The sequence below is a fragment of the Haliotis asinina genome, chromosome 8 (assembly GCF_037392515.1).
Source record: "Haliotis asinina isolate JCU_RB_2024 chromosome 8, JCU_Hal_asi_v2, whole genome shotgun sequence".
Taxonomy (NCBI): domain Eukaryota; kingdom Metazoa; phylum Mollusca; class Gastropoda; order Lepetellida; family Haliotidae; genus Haliotis; species Haliotis asinina.
This window is the reverse complement of record NC_090287.1, coordinates 19,583,455-19,607,784: the sequence shown is the minus strand read 5'-3', so window position 1 is coordinate 19,607,784 and position 24,330 is coordinate 19,583,455. Positions and strand designations below refer to the sequence as shown.

At 36.4% G+C, this 24,330-nt stretch overlaps 1 protein-coding gene across 8 annotated transcripts in view; it reads left to right on the top strand.

The window, feature by feature from the left end:
• The window catches only part of LOC137295072 (neurexin 1-like), a 168,183-nt gene that overhangs the window by 41,307 nt on the left and 102,546 nt on the right, over positions 1-24,330 (top strand). Inside the window, exon 1 of one of the 8 annotated variants that reach the window (XM_067826349.1) lies at positions 5,945-6,033. The exons of 6 other annotated variants lie outside the window; for them this stretch is intronic. The gene's annotated coding sequence lies outside the window, so the exon portion shown is untranslated. Of the gene's footprint in view, positions 1-5,944; positions 6,034-24,330 lie in introns of those variants that run through there. One more of the 8 variants, XM_067826345.1, reaches the window with a different exon arrangement.

The window sequence follows — 24,330 nt, the reverse complement described above, 5'->3', positions numbered from 1 at the left end:
ATACACTCTGCCAATAAACCTATGATTGTGATGTCGAATCCCTGTTTGCGATGATTAAATTCCTAGGTTTTTCAACATCATCACACATGCTCCTGGGTTTCACCAAAGCAGTAAATGTTTCACATCATTGTGGAGTTATACAAAAAACAATGACCCACATGAAGGATTTAAAGCCTCATTATAAAATAATGAGCCTTTTCTGTCCACTTGGAACTACTTGTGATTAGAGAGGAAATAAGGAAGGTCATTGCAGCTCCATAGTGGAAAATAGAGTTGATCAAAGAAGATACATCAATGGTGCACAATGACATGCAATCAGTTTTATGCATGCAGTGCTTTCAAATCAAGCATCTTTCATAAGCCGGACAACACTCGTCACAATGAAATGTCACAATGACACCTCAGACCACAAGGCCAATAACATTATGTTAAGAAATCAATGAAATATCATCGATTCATGAAAGGCAAAGCTGAATTTCTGAAACACTTTATATCTATTTTTCTCCTCAAATGTCCAGGGTTCTGAAAAAACATTTTGGTCAACCAAAAAACAGAAAAGTCTTGTATATATAACAGCCCACACAGTATATCGTTACACAATATTAATGTGTTGGATACAGTGGTATCCATACTGTAGGAGCCTCTTACAATATATTCCTGTAAACAATACCTGCAAATGTCTGAGGCACTAACCATGGAAACGCAAATTAATCAATTTCATGAAAGAATCGCTATGTGCTGTAAATAGTTTAGTCCTTCACAAGCAAGAAATTCATTGGTTGTAAGTTGAAAGACAGTGGAAGCTGTCTAAACGGGCACTAATCAGGACTGAAGAAATAATCCAGTTTAGGCAGCGTGCCGGACTGCAGAGCTGACACTGTTACCTATGACTAGAACTGAACTAGTTTTGTCACTTTTCATGATATACCTTTTTGTATCATATGCTTCTCTCAGTTACTGCATGCACACATTGGCTCAACTCACTAACTGCATGTGCAAGTCTACCAATACTGAACTAAGATTAAATTGTCTTTATGTTAGTTGGCCGCCATGTAGTTTCAACGCAGGATTAATTGGTGATCATAAAGATCTGGCTGTCTCGGCTGGAGTAGACAGCTTTAATTACTATAAAAACACATATTCGAGCAACTCATTTCATGTTGAGATATAGAATTTACAGCTGCCGGATTGTAGAGCTTTTAAATGATGATAAATGTACAGGGCATGGACGAGCTTGAGATTTTATGTTGGTGTTGACATTTTGCTGGATTGGACAGCAGTCAGTTTGGACAGCATCAACTGTAAGTGTGTGAGTGCTTTATGTAAGCTTTTGCTTCCCTTCTTGGCATTTCAAGCCTGGTTATTTTGGCTCAGTCATGCTAATGCCAATATAGAAAAGGAGTTGTATGCCTTGTAACAAAAACATGATATGCAATCAGTATTCCTTGTAACAAAAACATGATATCCAATCAGATCACTGTTCTTATTCCGAATGAGTTCACAAAGATGACTACCATAGCAAACAACCTAGCCAAGCAGAGACAGAAAAGGATTTGAGATACCATCCCTTACAGACAAAGAATACCATAATAAAAATAATTGTAACTGCATCATTTCACTCTTACAGTGATATAGGCATGCAAAAAACACACAGCATCTAGTAACACTCACTCTAGTATGAAATGCTATGTGGGGTCATCTCAACAGCATTTGCATCTCAGTCACTGTGATAATCGTTCAGCCTTTCAAGCTGAAAAACAATGAAGTTTGCAGGCAGTATACATGTATGGCAGTGCTCAAGTAGGCCTCTTCATTATTAATGTGTTTTGGAGGGTGAGGGGGGATTTCAAAGAGAGACAACAATTTGTTTGGTGAGGTAGAGGGATCATCATTGATTTTGTACATGGCATGCAGAGAGGGTAGGTGGGGGTCACTTGCCATGTACATAAAAGTAAGGGGGGTAATTCATATTGTACATGCTTCCCGCTAAAAATCATCCTCATTCCCCTTAGCCATAAATTTTGAATGGTCCCCAAGTTGACTCAACAAATGGAACCATATTGAAAAAAGTGTCTTTGCATGCTTCATTGTTTTAATAACAGTATTCTAAAAGCAGTGACTGTGACCATATCGGTTAGCACATCATCAGGATCTAGAGTTGGATATTGTGGCATATACCTTTCACACTTTACCTCAGAAACGTAGCGCTCAGATGGCACTGGTGAAAATTCAGCTTTGATAAGATTTAGTGGACGCTATGTTTTGAACTGAATGCATTTAAATTACAAATTTCAGAGAGATTCTGGTGATTCCTCAGTTGAATCCATTCGTGAAAGTGCTGGTTAGAATATTGGTCTTTAGTTATCCATGCTTGTTGTAAGAGCCAACTAATGGGATTGACAGGTCAGACTTGCTGACTTGGTTGACACATGTCTTCAGTTCCCAACTGCACAGATCGTTGCTCATGCTGTTGATCACTGGGTTGTCTGGTCCAGACTCATTATTTACAGACTGACGTCATGCAGCTGGACTATTGCTGAGTGTGGCATAAAATTAAACTTACTCCACTGAGTCATTAGTACATGGTAATGATAATGAGGATAATGACTTGCTTGACATTAAAACCTAGAAGATTTTTGAACTTTCCAGATGACCTACATATAATAGATGAGACAAAATAATTATCAGGTATTAAGAGAGTAAGTAGTAGTGCTACTTTGGTTTGGTAACTGTCTGCAGTATGTGGTATAAATATTCTGGGATTAATTTCTCATTTTGACTTGTTAGATGAGAATAGCCCAGACTGATCCTTTCCTTTGGGTATCATTATGTGGAAATAGCAGTCGGTAAAGCACCAAGACAGGTCAGCCTCCCCATAAGTGATTTGTATTTGTACTGGACTTTACCCAAGTACTGGACACAAACAGTGACATAGACTTCAATCAAAGACTGTGCTTAGCAATGAGGACTATTAGTCAAACAAACACTTCACAAATGGCAAAATAGATTGGGGCTACCTGATATATAATGTCCTGTGGGTGTATAGGGTGAGGTAAAATGGAGTTGGTGTTCAAGATATGTGGGTATGTATGTATAAATTTACTAACGTTCATGGGTAACACACAACAGGAGTACCCATAATGAGATATTTTTGATCATGTGAGTGTTTTGATAAAATAGAAAGTGTCTTCGCAGATTCCAAATATCTATCAGTATCTAAATGTTTTTCCTTGTCTTTGTGAGAAAGAATACTTCTTTCAATTGATATGTAAATGTCCTAGATACAGTCAGTTTAAGTTAAACATTGTCCTTCAACTTGACCTAAGGTCTCATTAATCCTGAACAACCATCTAAACCTGACTGTATACCTAGCATGTGACAATATCATGTAAGTAGCAAAAGGAAAATGGACAAAATTGTTTGTTTTATTGTATAGATGTTTAATGCATAGATGGTAGTTGTATTCCTTGTAAAGAGGTGAGTTATCCTTTTAAAAAAGTAATCAGGCATTCATTTCCAGAAATGGTGACTTTTGTTTAGCATCGCCCAAATTTGACTAGATATAGACATATACTCTTCCAAAAAAAGTAGGGGAACCTGAACTTTGAAGTCTGGTAGAAAGAAAACCCATTGAGGAACGTTACATTGACATTCATCTTGTGTATGCAGCATCATTTCACGTTATCACCACACGCAAACACAATGCATGGGAAGCACGTGTACAACATGGGAGGCTCCTACATGTGTATGGGGTGTCATTATGAATCTTGACGTTTTTTAGGCAGGTCGGTAAATCACTATAGACCATTTTTTGGGATAATTTTCTTGCATCTGTGCTTGGTCAGGGTTTTCAAGGTCAAATCACACACTACTGACTGAAAATCGTAAACCTGAAATTTTCATGTCATACAAGTCACCTAACAAGGGGGATAACTGAACGAACGGCTTTGCTTTGAATAAAATCCAAGTGGTGATGCATTCTCAAAACATCCATTATTATTGTATCAGCATTGATTCAATCCCGTATTTCTCCCAATTTCGACAATCGTACATTGAAAGTACAGTTCCCCTACTTTTTTGAAGAGTGTAGAAAATACAAATGCTTGGTATTGTGGTAGAAAGCTAATGTTCTCCCTCCAGTTGTCTTCAGTAACTGACACATATGTAGTCAGTATGTTCTTCTGCTTACAGTATCAGACATCAAATTAGGACACAAACTTTTTCATTTGTTGTAGAGATTTTTACTAGGAAAATACTTGTCAGTTGGTAAATTAGAAAGATATGTGAACAAAATACAGATTATGTTGTAGACAGGTGTACGAAAAGAGACTTTTATGCATCACAAGAATCTTGTGAAATATAGCTGCAAAGTCATTAATGTTTTATACTTCTGAAGAAGACATCTTTTGGGGATGCAGTAAGCTCACAGCTTATTAGAAGGGAAGGCCATAGGGAAATTGAGAAGTGTTTTTTTCCTTGCTTAAGCAAAATTCAGCAGATCTGTAAACAAGTAAAGCAAATGTGTAGGCCTATTAGGGAATTGGTGGTTCGTAAAGGTTACAGATGCGACCTTATTTTGACATGTTGGCACACTTAGGTAACCTCTTCTCTCTAGTTCACCAAGGGCTGTTTGAGCAGCATAAACTAACCTGCATGTGACATGTCTGTTAATGCCAGAAAACAGGCTGAGTACAAGTTTAAGAGGGATTACTGAAGTTTATGATGAAGGTCATGTGTTGTCATTTAGGTCTGTGGCATCTGTATTTTACCAATACATGTTATCCAAGTTTAGGTAAGCATCAACAGTTAGCGTCAAATCTGGTAATGTAACATGATAAATTGGTCTTGTAAGAAATGATCTAACCCAGATGTAGATTTTATGTCCAATACATATGTGGTGGAGAGCCATGGTTTTACCAGTGTAAGATATCTCCATGCAAAATCATAGCTAGACAAGTGAACTTGGACATATTTTACATAGTATGTCTGTAAAAGGTATGAACACCATTTTGACAACTAAATATGATAATCTGATTAATGATATACATGTAGTTGGGATGACATTATTTAATTATTATGCAGTTACAAGTATTGCTTCTCAGCCATTGAACATTTATATAAGATATCACTCATATTGGTTAATGAAAGTTTTCTTTAGTCATTGATTATACTTTAATTCCCATGGGATAGGTCAGGTATGTTTATGCTTAATAAGTAGACATATGTATATAATTAAAACGTTCAATGCTTTTTCCGATAATTTGTTTCTGTTTGTGTGCTATCTAAACCATGTATCATGTATCATAAACAAATAATATTGATACACTTGTCTGATTAGAAGGGGTGATGTATTTTGCATGGTGATTTGCAGCTGATTTGCAATTGTGGGTCGACTTGATCATAAACCTGTGTCTTCATTGCTGAGATTTTTTCACAGAACTACAATGAACAATCAATGGCCATAATGCACAGAGCAGTGACAGTAGCAATATCCATTATAATATTGACATTCCTGAGCACAAAGTTCTACAATAACGTGACAAGGTCATACCTTCAGCCAATATGTGAATAGCAAGATATGGCTCTTTACCCCCCAAAACTCAACCATTGTTCCCCTGTCATGGCCCATGGATGCAGACTGTACGAAGGGACTATGTATGCCCCAACATTTAACGATTGACCTGTCCGTATCTTGTCAGGGAAAGAAAGGCTGCGCTTTGAAGGGACTCAGTAGTGAAGTGAGATCGCCTGCTGGTTGGAATGTCGCCAGTGGTTGGCCTACCTCAGTTTACGATGAGCTCTCTCTCCCTCCCTCCCTCCCTCCTCATGTAACACCTGAAAGGGTCCCAGTGTATGAATGAATGTGGGTGCTGGAGTGGTTCGCTTGACACAGGTTATCATACAGTAGGCAAGGGAAGGCAGTGTGCCAAAACGCTATCTCTGTGTCATATGCACTTGTGGATATATGTTGTGGCTGGATGTAAACCAGTTCAGGGAGAACATGTGGGATTTTCATATTTAAAAATGTTTGAGGTAGGTGTTTGTTTTTGTTCTGAATTTGTTATTTGTGTGATTAGTGATTATATTTATCGTGGACAGTGTGGTGCTGTGTTTTTGTTGAATGAAGTTATATATCCAAAGGGCAGTCACCCTACCTGGAGATATCATGTTGACTGAAGACAAACGAATCAGTGTTGTTTATGCTATTGTTATCTTATAGTTTATTGATATAACATGACTTATGCATGTGGGAAAGGAATGTGTGTGTGCGTTTACACTTATCAATTTCTAAAATCAGGTACAATTATCATAGCCTTTTGTGCTTGTCTATCTTATTCTCTTTGTTATGCGTAAGGAAAAAAAATAAATTAGAAATTTACATGTAATTTATCACCTAGGGGGAGGTCATGAAATCAGATCTGAAAGATGGGAACACTGACTGGTATTGTAGGAAGTATTTCTATCTAATTACTCATTCTGTTTGACTGTTATTCACAGATTTAAGTATGAAATATAAAGCCATATTCCATCAACTGACAGTTGATGAAGGTGAAAAAGAGAAAGGTTTTGATGTCAAAATCTATACTGTTGGAACATCTAGAGTAAGTTAATTGCCCATGAGGCTGATACACGTTGCCCTGTCACATTGCCTTGGGACATGCTGGTGAGTAACAAAATGTTTATGTAGAAACACAAGGATCTTGACAGAAGGTGACATGTGTGGATGGAAGGTCATGCATATAGCTGTGTAAAACATTTCTGTTTGCTGTGAATGTGTAAGGTATAGTTTCATTTGACTTTTATTCTTGGGAACAGAATGAAAAAAAACCCAACAACTTTTTTGTTGAAAAGTACCTTTTGGCCCTTTTCCTCAAAACAATGTTAGCACAGTCATTGTTGTAAGTTAGTGTTATAATGACAGAGTTACACACATCAAAGCACTAACAGTTCTACATGAAACAGATCAGATTCCTTTGTCATTTGCCTTAAGACAAGCATAGGGGTAAATTTGACTATACTTTGGGGACTGAAAATACTACATTTTGAAGTTACATATGGTTTCAAGGCAAACTACTACAGGTGCTCAGAAATTCTATGTAGTCATGGAAACAAATAAGGGAACACATGAAATTACCAGTGTTCCTTTAATTATCTCCGGAATTTCACCCACAGTGCAAAAAAAAAAAAATACATACCTTGTAAAGAAACCAGGAAGAGAATATAGGCACACTGGTACTTTCATGTGTTCACTTATTTATTTCCATGAGTATATAGTTCAGATAAGGACACTATTGGTTCCACAAAGTTAATCATCTTAAATCATGCAACACATTAATTGTTTTTCTTCCATGTTATATTTCCAGAATATATAGTACCATGATAGCTTTTGTGATGTTTACTTTTCACACATTTTCACAGCGACTTCTTTTCCAATCGTTAATGACGTGGTGTTATTAACATGTATATCACTGAGAGACAGGCTTTATTGCACCACATCCTTCTGATATTGACAGTCTTCCTGGGTATTGACCTACAACCACTATATATGGATATTGCAGTGGGCAGAGAAACAGGATACACAAGGCTGGGATGCACAGGTGTTCAGGCACATAATGATAGAACACATTTGAAATCAGCTGCAGCTGCTGACTAAGGATACTTCAATATAATCAGAGAACCTGGGGCTAGATTTAAAAATACTGCACAGCAGCCTGTACGAACAATTGCTCAGAGCTATTGATTTCAGGGTAATTTACAATTCAGATCATAGATCATAGTTTGATATTTTTAAATTTGTACATGTTGACAAATTCTTGTTGGTGTTGTTTAGATGATATAAAGCAATCTTCATTAAATGTCTTTTCTGTTTAAAAAATATTATTTCATGTATTGCATATATTATGATTAACAGTCATTTTCTCTCAAATTCAGTTGTGGTGCTATTAGATGTCAGACTAATCCTATCTTTGTAGCCAACACTGAACATTTAATGATTTAATGTTATGTTGACTTTGTTCTGAAACATTGTAATATTTTAGAAATATGTGTAAGTAGGAATAAATACCTCGTAAGTGACATGCCTTAGAGGAGTATTGTTGAGTTGCTTTAACCTTACTTTACGTTTAGCAGTTGGAGATGATTGTTTATGTTGATTTTGTTAAGTTCTGACAGTGATATCTACTTTTCCTTTCAAAAGGAAAGCCTCTTGTGACATGTTTTTACATGCTTACGGTGAAAATTCTTCAGTTGACTTATTTGATTAACATTACTATTATGTATACCAGAAGGACACTTGTCGTATCACAAGCTTATTCTTCTGCTATATAAATTAGTAATACTCTAATAAGAATAGACCCTGATCAGGCAGTTTCAGACCAGACAATAAACAAATAGAGAGCTGCATATTTCATCACTTGAGCTGTATGCAGCCCCTTGAGTGTAGTGTTGCTGAGGAGAAGCCATAATAAAGCTGGGTGTTCGTGTAGTTGTCGTTCATATGAAACCTGGTCTTTGATATCACAGATACGGAAATAAGATCAAGCATGCTTTGTGGTGTAATCGCATCAAGGTAAACTGGGCCATACAGGTGGCACTAGTGATACACGTATCAGCTGTCACACTTTATACCGCTTCTATTGATCAATTACCAGGAACTTCTGGCAAGACAGAAATACATACCAACTGGTTGATATGGTCAATAGTAACAGTTGTATATAGCATACTGAATAAGGCTTGGTTTGGTAAGAGATGCAAAGTAAAATTTTTTGTAGTTTCATTATGCTAATAAATGGGCTGAAAATGTGTACCTGGAGGAATAAGTCATGTGACTCCTAACCTAGCACTTCACAGGTAGCATGGGTTATGTGGGGTTATAATAATGAGGTTGTTATCACTATGAGCACTGACGAAGTGACTAGTTTAGCATGTTGTAAATGCACTTATTAGAATTATTAGTTCACATGAATGTGGAAGCACATTTAGGACTGGGTTAATTTTATTGTAGGAATATCTTATATTCCAAACATTGGTTCACTGAACACATATGCATCACATTATACTTACAGATGAGACATAACTGTGTGTAGGAGTTCTGAATGGAAATAAAGCATCCTTCACTGTTTATTAATTAATGCAGTGTAGGACACTACAGGTTGGTGCCTCATATTAACAGTGAATAAACAGCTATAGTATATGAATTTATATTACCTTATAGACAGTGATATAGACATGGATGTGGAATAAATCTTTTAACCTGGAACAGTTTTAAAATGTCTGGCATAATACTTCCATCTGCATGGTCAATATATATGTTTCAGACAGTAGGTATTATCACCCATAGTACATTATCATTTGGTTTACTATTTTATAAACTCACACAACTGTTGTTATTCCACGTTCCCTTCATAATCATGTAATTCAAAATTTGCCCAGCTGGAATAACAAGGGTACAAAGATGGCAGCACCGAGTGAGGAAATTGTTGTAAAGAGATGTTGGATGCTACGATACAAGGATAGTGCACACAATGCATACATGGTGAAATTAATGTGAAATAGAAGGAAATTGCAGTCCACTCCCTGTTTGGCAACCTGAGGCTGGTGTGCTTTGATCATGAACAACAGAAATGTACACACCAGGTTTTGTTGGTGAAGTGGAACATGCACGTGACCATTTCTCTGTGAAATATGGCTTGGTGGCGCTGGCAGTTTACACCAGTTTACAATGCTCTAGGTGACAATGATATTACTTTGATGCTTTGTAGGTTGTTGGCATAGGTTTAGTTCTTTTTTCTTTTTTTTTTCTTTCACAGGGAAATATTTCAAAAGACCCCAGGGTCTCTGTTGCTTTTTTGAAAATATAAATGTCAGTGTGACTGTAATGATCAATATCTGTAATAATCCCTTGTGCATCAATATATACTGAACAAAAAAGTGCCATATGTTTTACAGGGAAGAGTGTGCGAAAATGATGATATTGATCCTAATCTTTTTTAAATATGGCCGTTATACAATGCACTCTCGTTGTATTAAGTAAAACCATCATGAATTTTACATATAAACTTGGGTACGACTCTACAGCATTATCAAGGTAATTACTTCCTATTGTATGTTTTGCCTTTTAAGTAAATTTATGTTAAAAGCTCTGAATTTTCCATTTGTTGTTAAATGTAGCATTAAAACTCTACAAAATGTTAAATTTGTCAGCTTCTTACATAGTTAAAATGCCAGCTTCCTTCCACATCATCATAGGACTTCCTGCCTATTCATGACTCCTGGTTCTTTTCATAATTAAACAGCTTTTATGTTAGGAATTTGTTATAGCTTTGCCATATTATAATACCAATGACCAATTACAATGTTGCAGAGTAATCCTAAAATGAGATCAGTCCATTTATTATTTGATAAAAATCAATACTGCATCTTCATTAGTTGCCTGTATCCCAGCACACATATCATTCATCTGTCATTGCATGGTTATTGCTCCAAGAAAATTGCACTGCATGTGGTTTCTATATCTAATGCAATGTTGACTGCATTGCAGCAGGGTCCTAACTAACCATTGATCCAGAGGGCATTAACTAAGTGAAGGATTGTTTTTAATGTCCACCTTCCATTTGTAACTTTTAGCCATCCCTGCTGACTCATAAATGGCAAGCATTTACAGTCCTTTTGGAAAATGATTGTTATTAATGAGTACACTAATGACTACTCATTGTTGAAGTTCATCTCTCCCATATTGGCTAGGCAATAGTCTGTGTAGAACAAATGTAATTACAATTCTATTCTCTAACAGTCCAGATTCTCAAGACCGGAGATAAAAATAAAACTTGTTAGCAATCAAGTTACATGTTCTTCTTTTGTAGTAGCAGGTCTGTACGCTTGCAGGATTCCAGCATAATTTGATCAGAGCGTTCATGGTTAGCCTCAGGGTGAGACTACTACAGCATAACATCAATCTCCAATCTGGAAAATATAAACCAGATTTTAACATACAGTCAAGACAATGGTATACAGTTTATAAGAAGGGGAATTACATGCATATATTATTGGTCATAAATAACAAGGATATATAGATTCTGAATTTGCAAAATATACAGTTGTGACATCTTTTGAAGGAAATATTATGTATGAAAATTCCATTAGGGCCTCTCGCTTCCTGAACATAATATAGATCCACTCAGAAACTAAATCTTTCTATCAAGGGACTGCAGCAGTGGTTCTAAAACATCTTTCACTGTGTTGGAAGTTGAATGCTGTAAACATCATTGATTTTCTGTTCATCAGCCTGGATGATATTGACTTATATCAGCATGGCTATAGAGTTGAGCAGTGTACAGTGTGATTTCTGTTATTTCACTTGCGCCCAACTCTCCATGTGCAATATAACCTTGTATACTCTGCTCGTAGCTTCACTTGGCCATGGCTTTGAACTCAGTGTCTGGGGATATGTGGACTCAAAGAAACAGTGGAAAGTGGCGTTTTAGTGCTGTTTATTTCAACAGTTCTGCTTGATACACTGAAGAGTGAGTATGGCTACATTATACTTTTACGAAGGGACAGAAGTAAGTTTATTACATTTCTCAGGTATTTGATATTTTATTTATACAAAGGGATTGCAAACTACAGCCTTAGTCAAAAGAAGATACAGTATGAGCTTTTGTGAACATTACTGAGACAAATGCCTGGAATTTTGCAGTGATGCATCAAGAGGGTGATGTAAGATCAAAACAAAATGGAATAACTTTTCGTGGGGTTATGCTGTATTTGTTATTTATACGAGGGCAGTGGTGTAGTCATTTAGAGACCCAGATACAATTACCATGTGTTTACAATGTGTGAAGCCCATTTCAGGTGTCTCCCCCCCCACCATGATATTGCTGAAATAACGACAACAATAGCGTAAAACTCACTCACTCAGTGTTATTCATTCACATTCTAAGCATATGTTTAGGGCACCATGATTGCAATGTGATTGATTTCACAATCATAAGAAACACTTCAGAATGCCTCATAAATTAGGTTGAAATTTTAGGCTTACAGTAAACCAACATTTAGTCATATTGTTGAAGTGTGTAGAGGTATAACTGGTATCAACTGAAAATGCAGGTTCATGAGACTTTTTAGGGCTAAGAAGGATGTGCCTTTAAAAAGGGTTATGATTCCTTTTGCTTCAGGATCTTTCCTGTCATAAAAAAAATGCAATTTGGCATGCTCAAAATAGCTGTTAATGCACTGGCATCAGTCTTTAAAGCTCTGATATCAGTCTTTAAAGTCAGCAGAGTATTTTGGAGGACATATGCTATATATAGCATGGCAAAGAGAAAGCAGCTGTGACATTGTTGAAATAGAGCCTGACAATGCATCACATGATCTGCACATGCATAACAAATGATCGGTAACATGAGAACGGTAAAATACAGACTGCATCAATTACGTTAATAAAATACACCACACACGTATGAGGCTCATAACTATTTATTATGACTATAAAATGTGCCTTCCAGGCCATCATTTTGAAGAAGTGTGCAATCACTAATGAATCTCGTTCATGAAATGTCATGGGAAAAGGTTATATGCACAAAGAAGATGAAGATGTAAATATTATTGTTGCGGATCTTCTCTATCCCTGTGAAGAGATAATTGAAGGGTAGACTTGTTAATAACATGTCAGTTACATCTGTCCTTCTGCTTTTATCCCTCTCAACCTGCCCCAGATGAAAGTCATTGACACGCTACTTGCACGAACTCAATGCTATTATGTTCAAGGTTTCTGTCATGTTGAACAGTTGTCAGTCACTGTGGTCAGGGATATGTTTGAACTGTGCATCAACATCTATGTATCCTGTGGGCATGTTTGTACAATAGGTTAAACATCCCTTTTGGTTACGATATCTAACATGTTCAAGGATGGTTTCCAGATGTTTGGTTTTGCTTGAAAGATCCAGTATATTATAATGTTCAAGGATGTTTGCAGATGTTTTGTTGCTCACCTGATGATCTAATGTGGTCAAGGATTATTTGTAGACTTTTGTTCATCTAAATGATATCATGTGTACAATGATGGTTTGTAGAAAGGTGTTAGTTCCTAACTGATTGAGCTAATATGTTCAAGGATGGCTGAAGATCCTGATTTGCATTCTCATTAGATGCTCTCTGAATAATGGTCTGATATATGTATAGGATAGTTTGTTCACTCATTAAGATGTACAAATTTGTTTGTTGTTCAATGCCACACTCTGCAGTGTTCCAGCTATATGGGAGCAGTTTGTAAATAATCAAGTTTGGACCAGACAATCCAGTTATCAACAGCATAAGCATTGATCTGCGCAAATTGAGATAGGACGAAGTGTCAACCAAGTCAGCGAGCCTGACCACCTGATTCCGTTAGTGTTACATCAAGTATGGAAACCAATTTTAACCTTCATGGGAATGATGTACAAGAATCCTAAGAGTGTGATCAGTCCTGTCAGTGTATTGGTATGTTTTCACACCCAGTATGCTGGGCAGTCTTCACCTTTGTCCTTGGATTACAGTTTTATCTTTGTGACAGCTAAGATGATTTTGACACTTTTTCAGCAAACAGTGAAGTCTCATTGTGTCTGTTTGAGAACCTGATTTGTATGTTTAGCCTGTGCAGTACAGATATTGTAATTGCCAGCTGAAATTCTGCGAGAGAATGTACCTATGATGCTGTGTCCTGTATACAAACAGCTGTTGTCGATGCTTGGAAGTATGTATGAATGATTACTTTATGGAAATATGTGTAACATTCATGCAGCAAAGAACATTCCTTTAAACAGCATGTATTAATCTCATCCACATGTTTTGTTTTAAATACTGATGTTGAAGGTCAAAACTGTATAATTTATGCATTCTTAGACCATTCGCAATAGTTGTATCTATAAGAAATCTCTCAATTTCTTTATGCTTTCTCCTGCATTAAACAAACTGACACCCTGTATTCTAATAACATTGAGTCAATATGAGAAGCACAAATGTGTCACTCGGAAATCAATAGCCATATAGAGCACAATAACCCCTATGATGGTAGTCATTTCAGTATGTAATTTGAAAAAAAATGCATCTTTCTGTGTCAAATATTACTACTTAAAATCTAATTTACTGGTATATGATAAAGGTTTTAACTGGTTGTACCCAAGGTTTCCAACTGTGCTGCATGCTGTCAAAGACGATATATATGTCAGTAAACATGCTTTGTGTCACACACCGCTTAAAGAGTTCAAAGTGTACATATTTAGAATGTTGATGTTAGGACAGAATAGCAAAACTGATGGGCTCCCTGCCATGGCATTGTAATCAAGATTCTTTGTGGCCTTGTTCTTTTAGTAAGTCTATGATATATGCTTTTTGAGTTTTGAAATAGGCAAACATTGTCAAGAATTCATACAGTGTGTAATATGTTCTGCATGAATGACCCCTCTCTCTTCAGTTTTCAGTTGGCTTGGCCTCTTTTAGAAGAATGAATGGCTATCCATTATGAAAATGAAAACCAAGATATGCCTGTTTCGTGGGATTCTTATCCAAGTCCTTCACTTTTCAGGGTTTCCATTGGTTGCCAGTTAATTCCTATCTTCATATTCCTTAGACTAGGGTGACTTCTTTCATTCTTCTTTATGTGGATTTTGTATGTTTCCTCAAGTGAATTATATGGAATGTTTGGTGTTGTCAGTTAACTTAAATCATGTGGGAGGAATGAACTGGTTCATTGAATGTTTTATTCTGATAAGTATTTCATCTTTAGTCACTGTGGTAGTACATAAGAAGGTTAAACTAATATAAAATAGTAGTTTGTTCATCTTGTTTGGATTTGTCCTACAAGTCTTGCTTTCAGTAAATAACAAAAAGTTTTTTCTTTAACTTTACTCTTCCTGTTGATTTGAGTCTATGTCTGTGAGAGATGCATTAGAGAAAACTGCAACACCTTTTTTCCTTGAAGGGAATGCTCTGTGCAGGCAAATCATAAAATATTTGTGTAATTAAGAACTGAGATCAAAGGAACGTATCTAAAGCCCAAAAATTCACTATGAGGGGGTAGAGATGATTCATTGATCCCCTCTTTTATTTCTTTTAATACATGTGGAAATACTGGCCCTATTTTTCTGAAACCTGGCTCTGAAATGTCAATCAGTGATGAAATAGTGCAGTTATTTAAATATATTGTGACTGAGCTTCATAGCAAATGCAGAGTAACTGGCAGTGATGGAACAGCCAGACACCAATCCTGATTACAGGAACCAAAGACAGAGATTTGGGCAAATTTGAAAACATGCCTCATGGCACACGATCCAGGTCAATGTTCATCCTGGGCCAAAATTGTGTTTGCACGACCAAGAACGTGCCCTAGTAGGGAGGTCAAAAGTCAACATGGCGACTGCGATTACAAAGTTTCTGGCTTGATTGCATATCAAACATAGGCGATAGTTGGCAAGGGTCATACAGAGACTCAAACAAATCTCCTGGTTTGTGGTTAAAGCACCTTGTGTCGCAGTGTAGTGATATTACTCAGTGTCAATACCTGGATTCCCTTATGTATTTGTCTCAGATTAAAGTGAATTTTGTCTTCAAGGGTTTATTATGGGTGAAAAACAGAACTGCATATTTGACAGAAATACTGAACTCAGTGCTCAAAAGCTGCATAAAATGAACAATTTTGTCATACTGGAATGTAGCAATGCCTTTTTGATAAACAGTCCATCAGAAGTTATTTGTACTGGAGAAAACATTGATGAAACTTCAGTAAGTGGCATATTAGAAGTTGGTATGATGAGGATGAAAACGTTTATGGATATACGTCTTTCTTGCAGTGTATGCAATGTTTTGGTGTAGATTCTAACACCATTATCAAGCAAACTTTAACGTTTACATTTCGGTGTAGATTCTAACACTTTTATCAAGCAAACTTTAGCTTGATAACGGTGTTAGAATGTACACTGAATCGTCGTATTCACTGCAAGAAAGAAGTTGTGTGTCCATAAAAGTCTTCATCCACATTGAGAAAAGGTTGATATATTTGTAGTGTGGTCAAGGTCAGAATTGTACTTAGTAATGTTGTTAGAAAATGTGTGAGTAGGTTTCTTTTATTATCCCTTCTAATTTTCTGATTATTTAAATGGGGATCAACCAGAGTACTAGCACCATTCCTTTCATATGTCCTTCCTGTCATGTTACATATCATTCTAGTAATCAACACCCATTTCAGGTGTCCTCCCGTGATATTGCTGGAATATTGTTAAAAACTAAACTCACTCACTCCAGTGATCAACATCATGTGAGACTGAAAGCCATGTGCCTTTCAGTGGTGTCACAATCTGCTGTAAATATTGAATGGTCCTCTTTGTAGTAGCATGCAGAGAACTTATATGGTTTTGTCACTTTGCTGATCTAAAAATCTAACTTGTAACTTGTGAGAGTGATTTTTTAAAATGCCTCAAAATAAAAACATCAAACTTTGACATAGGGCAGGTCATTATGACCAGATCTACAGAGTGGGATTTTGTTTTGACAAAAAGGGATAAAAAAAAGAGATATCCATGTAGATTTGAAGTGTGAGGTAGCACCAAGTGTATATGCATGACACTTGCGAAACATGCTCATTATTTAGACATTACAACATTGAAGTGTGGGTGTCATTTCTGGCAGCGGACCAACTGTGTGGATAATACAGTACGAGGAATATCCATTCCGCAAATATATGGGTATATTACTACTGAGCCCTATTATGAAATGTCAGTATTGTAGTCAGTTCTATTTACACTCATGTCAAATGGATATCCAGCACCTTACCACATTATCATGATTGATGATAAATGAGCACATCATAAATACTTCCTCTGTATTACCACTGTGTTAGCCCTGAATTACTGGTCCCTATCCACAAAGCATTACAGTCTATCTATCGTAACTCTGTACTATATCACTGGCTTACGAATGAGGTTGTGCTATGAACACTTTGTGAAAAGGGTCAGTGGTCATCAAAACAGATTTGGATTAGGACCGCATACTTTGCAACCTTGAATGACTTTGTATGTACATCTGCCATGGTACAATTTGGTTTGAGGGTAACAAGCTTCATAAAGACCTTTTTAGCAGTTCTTAATGTCTGTGGTTTGCACCATATTGTACAAGTTGGTTCTAGATAATAAATACACATAAGATCAGGGATTTACCTAGAGTCCTGTATTTGAGGGTCCCTGGGACTCGTAATCTTAATTTTGAGGTGTCCACGACTACAACAGGGGTGTCCCAGATACGTGTATATATAAATACTGTTATTGTATTGTGTATCATAATGATCACATTAATTGTTACAGTAATTAGGTTGCAAATGGTACCATAACCCAGGTAGTGGCAAACTCAGTGATAACTTACTGTTACTTGATTGAAATTTTTACAAAAAGTACTAGGGTTTTTTCTACGCTATAAGCAACACTTTTTCCCTTCCACTAAAAGAGGTCCAGGGTGCCATTTGACAAGGTGATCTTAGCACTAAGGTGTTTGTAAGTCCTGTACTTTAACATATGACCGGCATAGCACTAAGGTTGTTTTGTACAACAGCACCTAGTTGTCTGCACATCTTATGATACATGTACTTGCCATTTCAGTTATCACTATTGTGTAAAAACTGTCTTGATTGGGGTATATTTTCATGATGTCATTGCTGCCAAATTAGCTTTTCTGCAATCTTAGATGACAATACAAGTCAATGTATTTCTCTTGGGATACTAAGGGAGAAGAGTAGAATATCCAGTACATGATATTAGAATAGTTGTTGTTTAGTATCTGGCTGATTGAGGTCCTGCAGAGCCCACTGGCACAGAAAAGACAGACTGGTCCTTTCAACAGTGCTGAGATAATTGTAATTTCTGTATTTGAAAATTCACCGTAGCAGATGCAGCTCAAAGGTTCTTTCCTGGAACTGTATTCTGACAGTTGCTTAAAATGACATTCATTTACTTCCTGAATGCATCAGTCTCTAGCAAAGTGTTGTACATGAAACACACTGCCTTTTTGTCTCATTACTTACTGAATCATCTCTGAAGAGCCAGGTGAGAATTGGTCTTGAGCAACTCATGCTTGTTGTAAGAAGTGACTAACAGGATCAGGTGGTCAGGCTTACTGCCCTGAGAATGAAGATTTTTATGGAAGTCAACTTCTTATATGAGAACACAACGTTTCGGAGTTAATGCTTACTCCTTCATCATTATCAGGTGATGAAGGAGTAAGCGTTAACTCCGAAACGTTGTGTTCTCATATAAGAAGTTGATATCCATAAAAATCTTCATTCTTATGTATTTCACTTCTAAATGCCCTTCAAAGGCTTAGTGCCCTGGGTGACACATTATATCCTAACCCAACTGCGTATGATGTTCATGCTGTGGATCTCTGGAATCTCTGGTCAGATTTGATTATTTACAGGACATATAGCTGGAATATTGTTGTATCCAACTTTAAACACAAACCAAACCAAACCACACTTACAGACTCAGATCTGAGGGTTCATATACAGCTTTACCTTTAAGGATGACAAAATTCAAAATTTTTAAGCAAACTATTGAGAGACTTCTGCTACAAGTTGTGCTACAGCCACTGCTAACACAGAGTAAAATGTCTTGAATTATATATATGCATTAATATTATATATTTAAAGATGATGTTTTCTGAATTTCTTTCATGAGTAAAGACATGTCATCTTTTATCCTGGAGGATCATCAACAGATGTGATGTGATTCTTAAAACATTTTCTGTGAAGGAAATCAATTTATTGAGTGATCAGGTGATATATGGTAGTTGTCTAGGGTATTCTGACTCGCTTGCAGTGCTGGAACATATCAAGAGAGTTGACAAGTCATGTTTGCTTTTATTTATGTCTACTCTTAAAAGGGACTGAGAAATATCTTATGCTGGAGCAGAACTGACATGCACTTTGAGTAATCGAACCTCTGCAGATGTGAGGACATAAATGTGCTCACAGGGCCATATCTTCAGATAAAAGATATCATCAAAGAAAGGACTTATCCTGCATTGCTTATTAAGAAAGCATCCTTAATGCTAATACCATTGAAATCTGCTGATGGGTGGTATTTCTGCAGAGTAAGTCGTTAGGAAGGCAGCATAATGTTCTTTGTTTTATGTGCATGATATGCCTACATGGTAGTGGTTGGTAGTCTAGAGGTTAAAGCTGTCGCTCATCATACCAAAGGCAAGGCTTCAATTCACCACATGGGTACAATTTGTAAAGCCCATTTCTGGTGTCCCCAGCCATGATATTACAGGAATATCGCTCAAATTGGCATAAAACTAAACTCACTCACTCACTCACTCTTTGCCTACATAGGCAACAGAAACATACACAAGAAACATTATTTTGTCTGACCTGCAGATGCTTTTTTCTGAAATATCTGAAAAAAAATGAATTATATAAGAGAAACTGTGCAGAAACTCACAAAAAGCATTTTATGCATATAGTGGCAATCTTATGAAATCAGAATTCCAATGAGACAGAAACATTTTTGCAAACATCTGCTGTCATCAGTGATAATTTGAATCCATTTCATTCTTAGTTCAGAAATGGCCAGTTTAGGTTTATGCTTATGTGTTTGCCCAGTCTGTTCCATTTTGGCTCCTCATATCCTTTTTTATTGAATATGTTATGACTACATTTTATTCCACAAGACTACAAAAGTGCCAAACATGCTGCATTTGTACTTTCTTGTATAGTTGTTTTTTACATCCAGGTCAAAGAGGTCAGTTCATTTCATTGTATATATTATGAAGGGAAACTGAATTGACACAAAGAGTAAGGTGTTGACTTAGTAGGGGAAAGTGTTCTGTTTGTATTCCTGCAGGAAGATTAGTCTCTTGCAAAATTATTTGATCTCAATTAGTTTTGATCAGTAGGGAAACCTTGGATCTCATGTTTCAGGCCTTGTTGTATATTGCATGCTGGGACTGCAACGAATGTGATTGGAGGAGGTATATTTGTCCCTTCTCATCAGTTGTGAGACATGGATGTCGTGTTTTTGCAAATGCCTTTGTTAGAAAATAGAGATTACTTCAAATAACCATGTACAGAGAAGGCGATTTCCAATTGCACTTCAATCAATATGTCTGCATGGAGATTTGTTTAAGAAAAAAAGTTAATTGTTCTTGTTAGATACCATTATCATGACAAATCTTCAAATACTCTTTTTTATGGGACTTTCAACCCACTTCATTGCAGCACACATTTGTCAAGATTTCTTTAAAACCCTCTAGTTATGCTCTTTTTTCTGTGAAGGTAGGAATGAATGTAGAACGTTTTTCATTCTGCTGATCAGCACATGCAATGAATCCAGCTTTTGATTATGCTTTTTAACAGAGTACTTTAGAATTTTTGCTCTTATCAATAAGATTATCAAATCAATTGTAAAACATCTATATTTCTAAGACAAGTTCAGGGCAGAGTGCTAACCACAACATTTTGCCTGTAAAATTTAGTATATATATATGGGCTATTCATCACCAATTTGCTTAAATTTGCCTTTAATTTGGCTGATCTGAGTCATCTGTCAAAGCTGTGATGAATCTGGCTGAACAAAATCAATTTTTCATGTGACTGAATGATTAAGATCAAAGAATTTCAGAGGCAGCTACGGCAGTGTTTATCATTGATTACTGAGATGTCAACAAACAAATCACTGCAAGGGCGTCACTTTGTCATAAACATTTGCATTGAATGAGCTGAAAAATACAGTTCAAACGTTGGCGTAAGCATTATCTGGTCCACAAATTATCTCACGCAACTGTGAGATCTCATATTAAGAAAACATTTTTTCTGAGATAACTCTTAAATTAGGAATGCAATTAACATGTCAAGGCACTGACAACTTGCACGTAATCATCAACCATGTAAAAAACCTCTGTTGAGGCATCCTTTGTATGAAACCCCTTTTTGAAACATAAAGCAATCGATTTTGGTTGCAGGAGCACAGCAAGTGCAGGAGATGTCAGGGGGAGTGAGGTACTTCTCAGAATCAGGATGTGTTAGATCCGAATAAGATTACAAGAAACCTTTGGGAGACATAGTCCTCGTTGCCAAGTAATAGGGAAAGGATTAGAGGAAAGTAATGATTCTATTTTGATGACATCTCCAGTGAGATCAAATGATTTTAATGTCACCATGGATTTAGGAACCAATATCTGTTAAATTCCATGGAGATCTAGGTTTGATAATATGTTAAGTCAACATTATAAACTGGGAGAATGTAGATTTACAAAGCAAGTGTCTTAATTCATGTAATTTTATTGATGGGTTAAATAAAACTTGTGTTAACTTATTTTTGATAAATATATCCAAGTATACTATACTTCGAAAGTTTAGACTCACTTAAAACACTCACTATATGTTATGCACTAACTTAAGGGAACCAACTGCAGACCTTATGCAGATATATCATGTGAAAATCATGCATCAAATTGCTGCAGAGTATGTGCAAATATCATGCCTGTGAACAGTTGCAGTTTGATGAAAAGGTTTTTGAAGCATTTGCCAATTTTCACTCAGTTTCATCATTTATTGAACACATAACAATAACATAATACATCAGTTCATGTTTATACATGGGCAGTATAAATCCTAAATTTAAACTGCCTTTCCTGAGAAAGTGAAGTGCATTATAATGCTTCTGTAAAATGACATTCAGTCAGCCTATATTTATAACTTACCTAGTAATTTGAGAACATGTAAGATCAGTAAGCAGTCTTGATTCAAATTGATGTCTCATTGTCTGTTAATGGTCAGTTGGTCAGTTGCATGATCTTAATCAAATATTGGTGTGAGGCACACATTTCGTACATAGAGACTAATACACTCGCAAGTGTGCCATATTGTTCTTACGAAACGAGTTTCGTAAAAACGATATGACACACTCGTGTAAGTGTTAATTTCTTTATCATCCATTTGTATCTAACTTTTTATTTCTAAACAACACCACGTAAAATGACATCAGCTGTTGTCGCGTGATGTAAAGGTCAAGGTCACGTAAGAATACAGTGATGCGACACTATGGACGTAAACTCTGTGTGTAATGCTACTAAGAAAAGAGCGTGACATATTGATTAGCTACTCTTGCATGAAGACAAAAATATAAACACAATTTGAACTGAAATTTAATCTTTATCAACTTAAGTAACTGTAAGAATTGTATAACTGGAAACATTGTTAATGGGAAAGTTTTTCGTCGTCAGAAGTGTCATTGAGAGGAGAGCGAGCAACACGGTGACGGTTTGTAACGGCAGGGTCTCACTCACTGCCATAAAAGATTTGTCAATTTTGATGTGGGATGTCCCCCCGTATATTGGACCTCCGAACATAGTGTGAACAACATCACTAGACAAGGCTTTGCCTGTGTTTGTGTACGACATGCATTAGGATGTTATATTTATTTTGGACAAACTGCCGATGACAGAACGATTGAAGAAGCGCGACACGAGTATGGAAACATGGCAGGCTGATTTCCGGTCGAAGACAACAGATCTTCAACTTCCCCAATGTTGTGCATCAGAAAGGCTTGAATAATTGTTCACACTCTGTACATTTTTATGTCCAGACACTTGCATGATTTGTGTTGAAGCTACGTTATTGTCTTGCAACTTCTGAATCAAATTTTTGCAGGCACTGTGATTAGTTAACCGTTTGTCACCAGTGACGTGTGCTCAACATGTCTTTATTGAGATGAGATTATTTTTACCGTTTCCTTGGAATCTCATATCAGTAAACACAGTGTGTGAAAAATTGTTTGTTTGTAACATTTTGTATTTGATAGCATTTCGTTGGTTTGTTCTCGTAGTAGCGAGACTGAACATTTGTAGTAAATTTGTAGTAAAAGTTATAAATGAAAAAAGTAGTTAATAAACTTGTATCTTCAACATACTTGGAACCTGTTTTATAATGAACTGCAAAAGTTAGAAGCCAGTATAGTATAGCATTATTTATACTTGCTTAACAAGTCCTTTTAATCACGTGAAATATTCTCTCCTCATTGCTTATAACTTTATGTACATTTCCCAGAGGCCTGACAGTAACATATTTCAGTTTGAAATGTGACCAAGTATGCTCGCCACTGATGCTTATCTTTAACCCCCAGACAGGTTTTGAAGTGGAGATATTTGACATAGTTTGATAAGTAAAACCAACAGCCTAGGGTAGCAGCCTGTCCAACATTAGTCTTTTCATGTATGAAGATGACAGCCAAAACATGCCACAAAAAACAACTTAAAAGGGATAAACATTGTTTATCTAACACACATGATGTTGAATCGTGGTGATAGTGGGTCTTTCAGTCATGGCGGTGCTTGTGGACTTGTGGATTATGCATGTATCTAGTCTGAGGTAGGTCGAGTACAGGGTAACAAATACTCAGGAAGTAGATGTCCTCATGGTGGGCAATATATATAATGGATGTTTCTTTGTTCCTTATCATCACCTTTTGATAATGATTCATAAACATGTATTCTTGACATAGAAGCTAACAGCAGATGGGAAGATTCTTCTGTTTTATGGCAGTTGGGGATATGGATTGGCCGCTTTTATTATTAAAATGTGATAAGGTATTGATTTATATCCTAAACATAGGCATTTTGACTGTTATCTTTTTATTGTTCTGAAAAAGTCATCAGGGACTATTATTACTCATTAAATATGTAGGAGTAAAGGATTTTAAACAAGTAACTCTTCCACTTTTAGTTTTTTTGTCTTTTGATAATGATATTAAGGCAATATTGTGCCCCCACTTTCATAAGAAATAATAACTAACCACATACAGTAAACTATAGTCATAACAATATGAAAACACACCAGTAATTTTAGTTTGACACAACTGTAGTGATACAGACATCTGACTGAATAATGTACCTGGTAGATAAGACAAAAAGATGTGTCAGTTAAAAGTGTTTTCATTGTATGCATGGCTTATGTAATGATAGTACAGTAGTTGGAAGAATACTATTCCTTACATAAGCTACACATAAGCAAAAAAAATGTTCTTTTTAGGTTGTTGTTTTATGTTAATTTCTATTTTGAGGGGACATCAACACATGGCAGGAATGTTCATGTAGATGTACCAGGAACATTGCTGCAAAGCCAGGGTCTAGATTTTCAGAGCTGTCTTGGCACTAAGATAGTCGTAAGTGCCATACATTAACATAAACTTACGACTACCATAGAGCTTAAGATAGCCGTAAGTGCCATACGTTAACATTAACTTACGACTACCATAGCGCTAAGAGAGCTTTGAAGATACAGCCGCAGAATGATATCCCCACCCTTGGCCC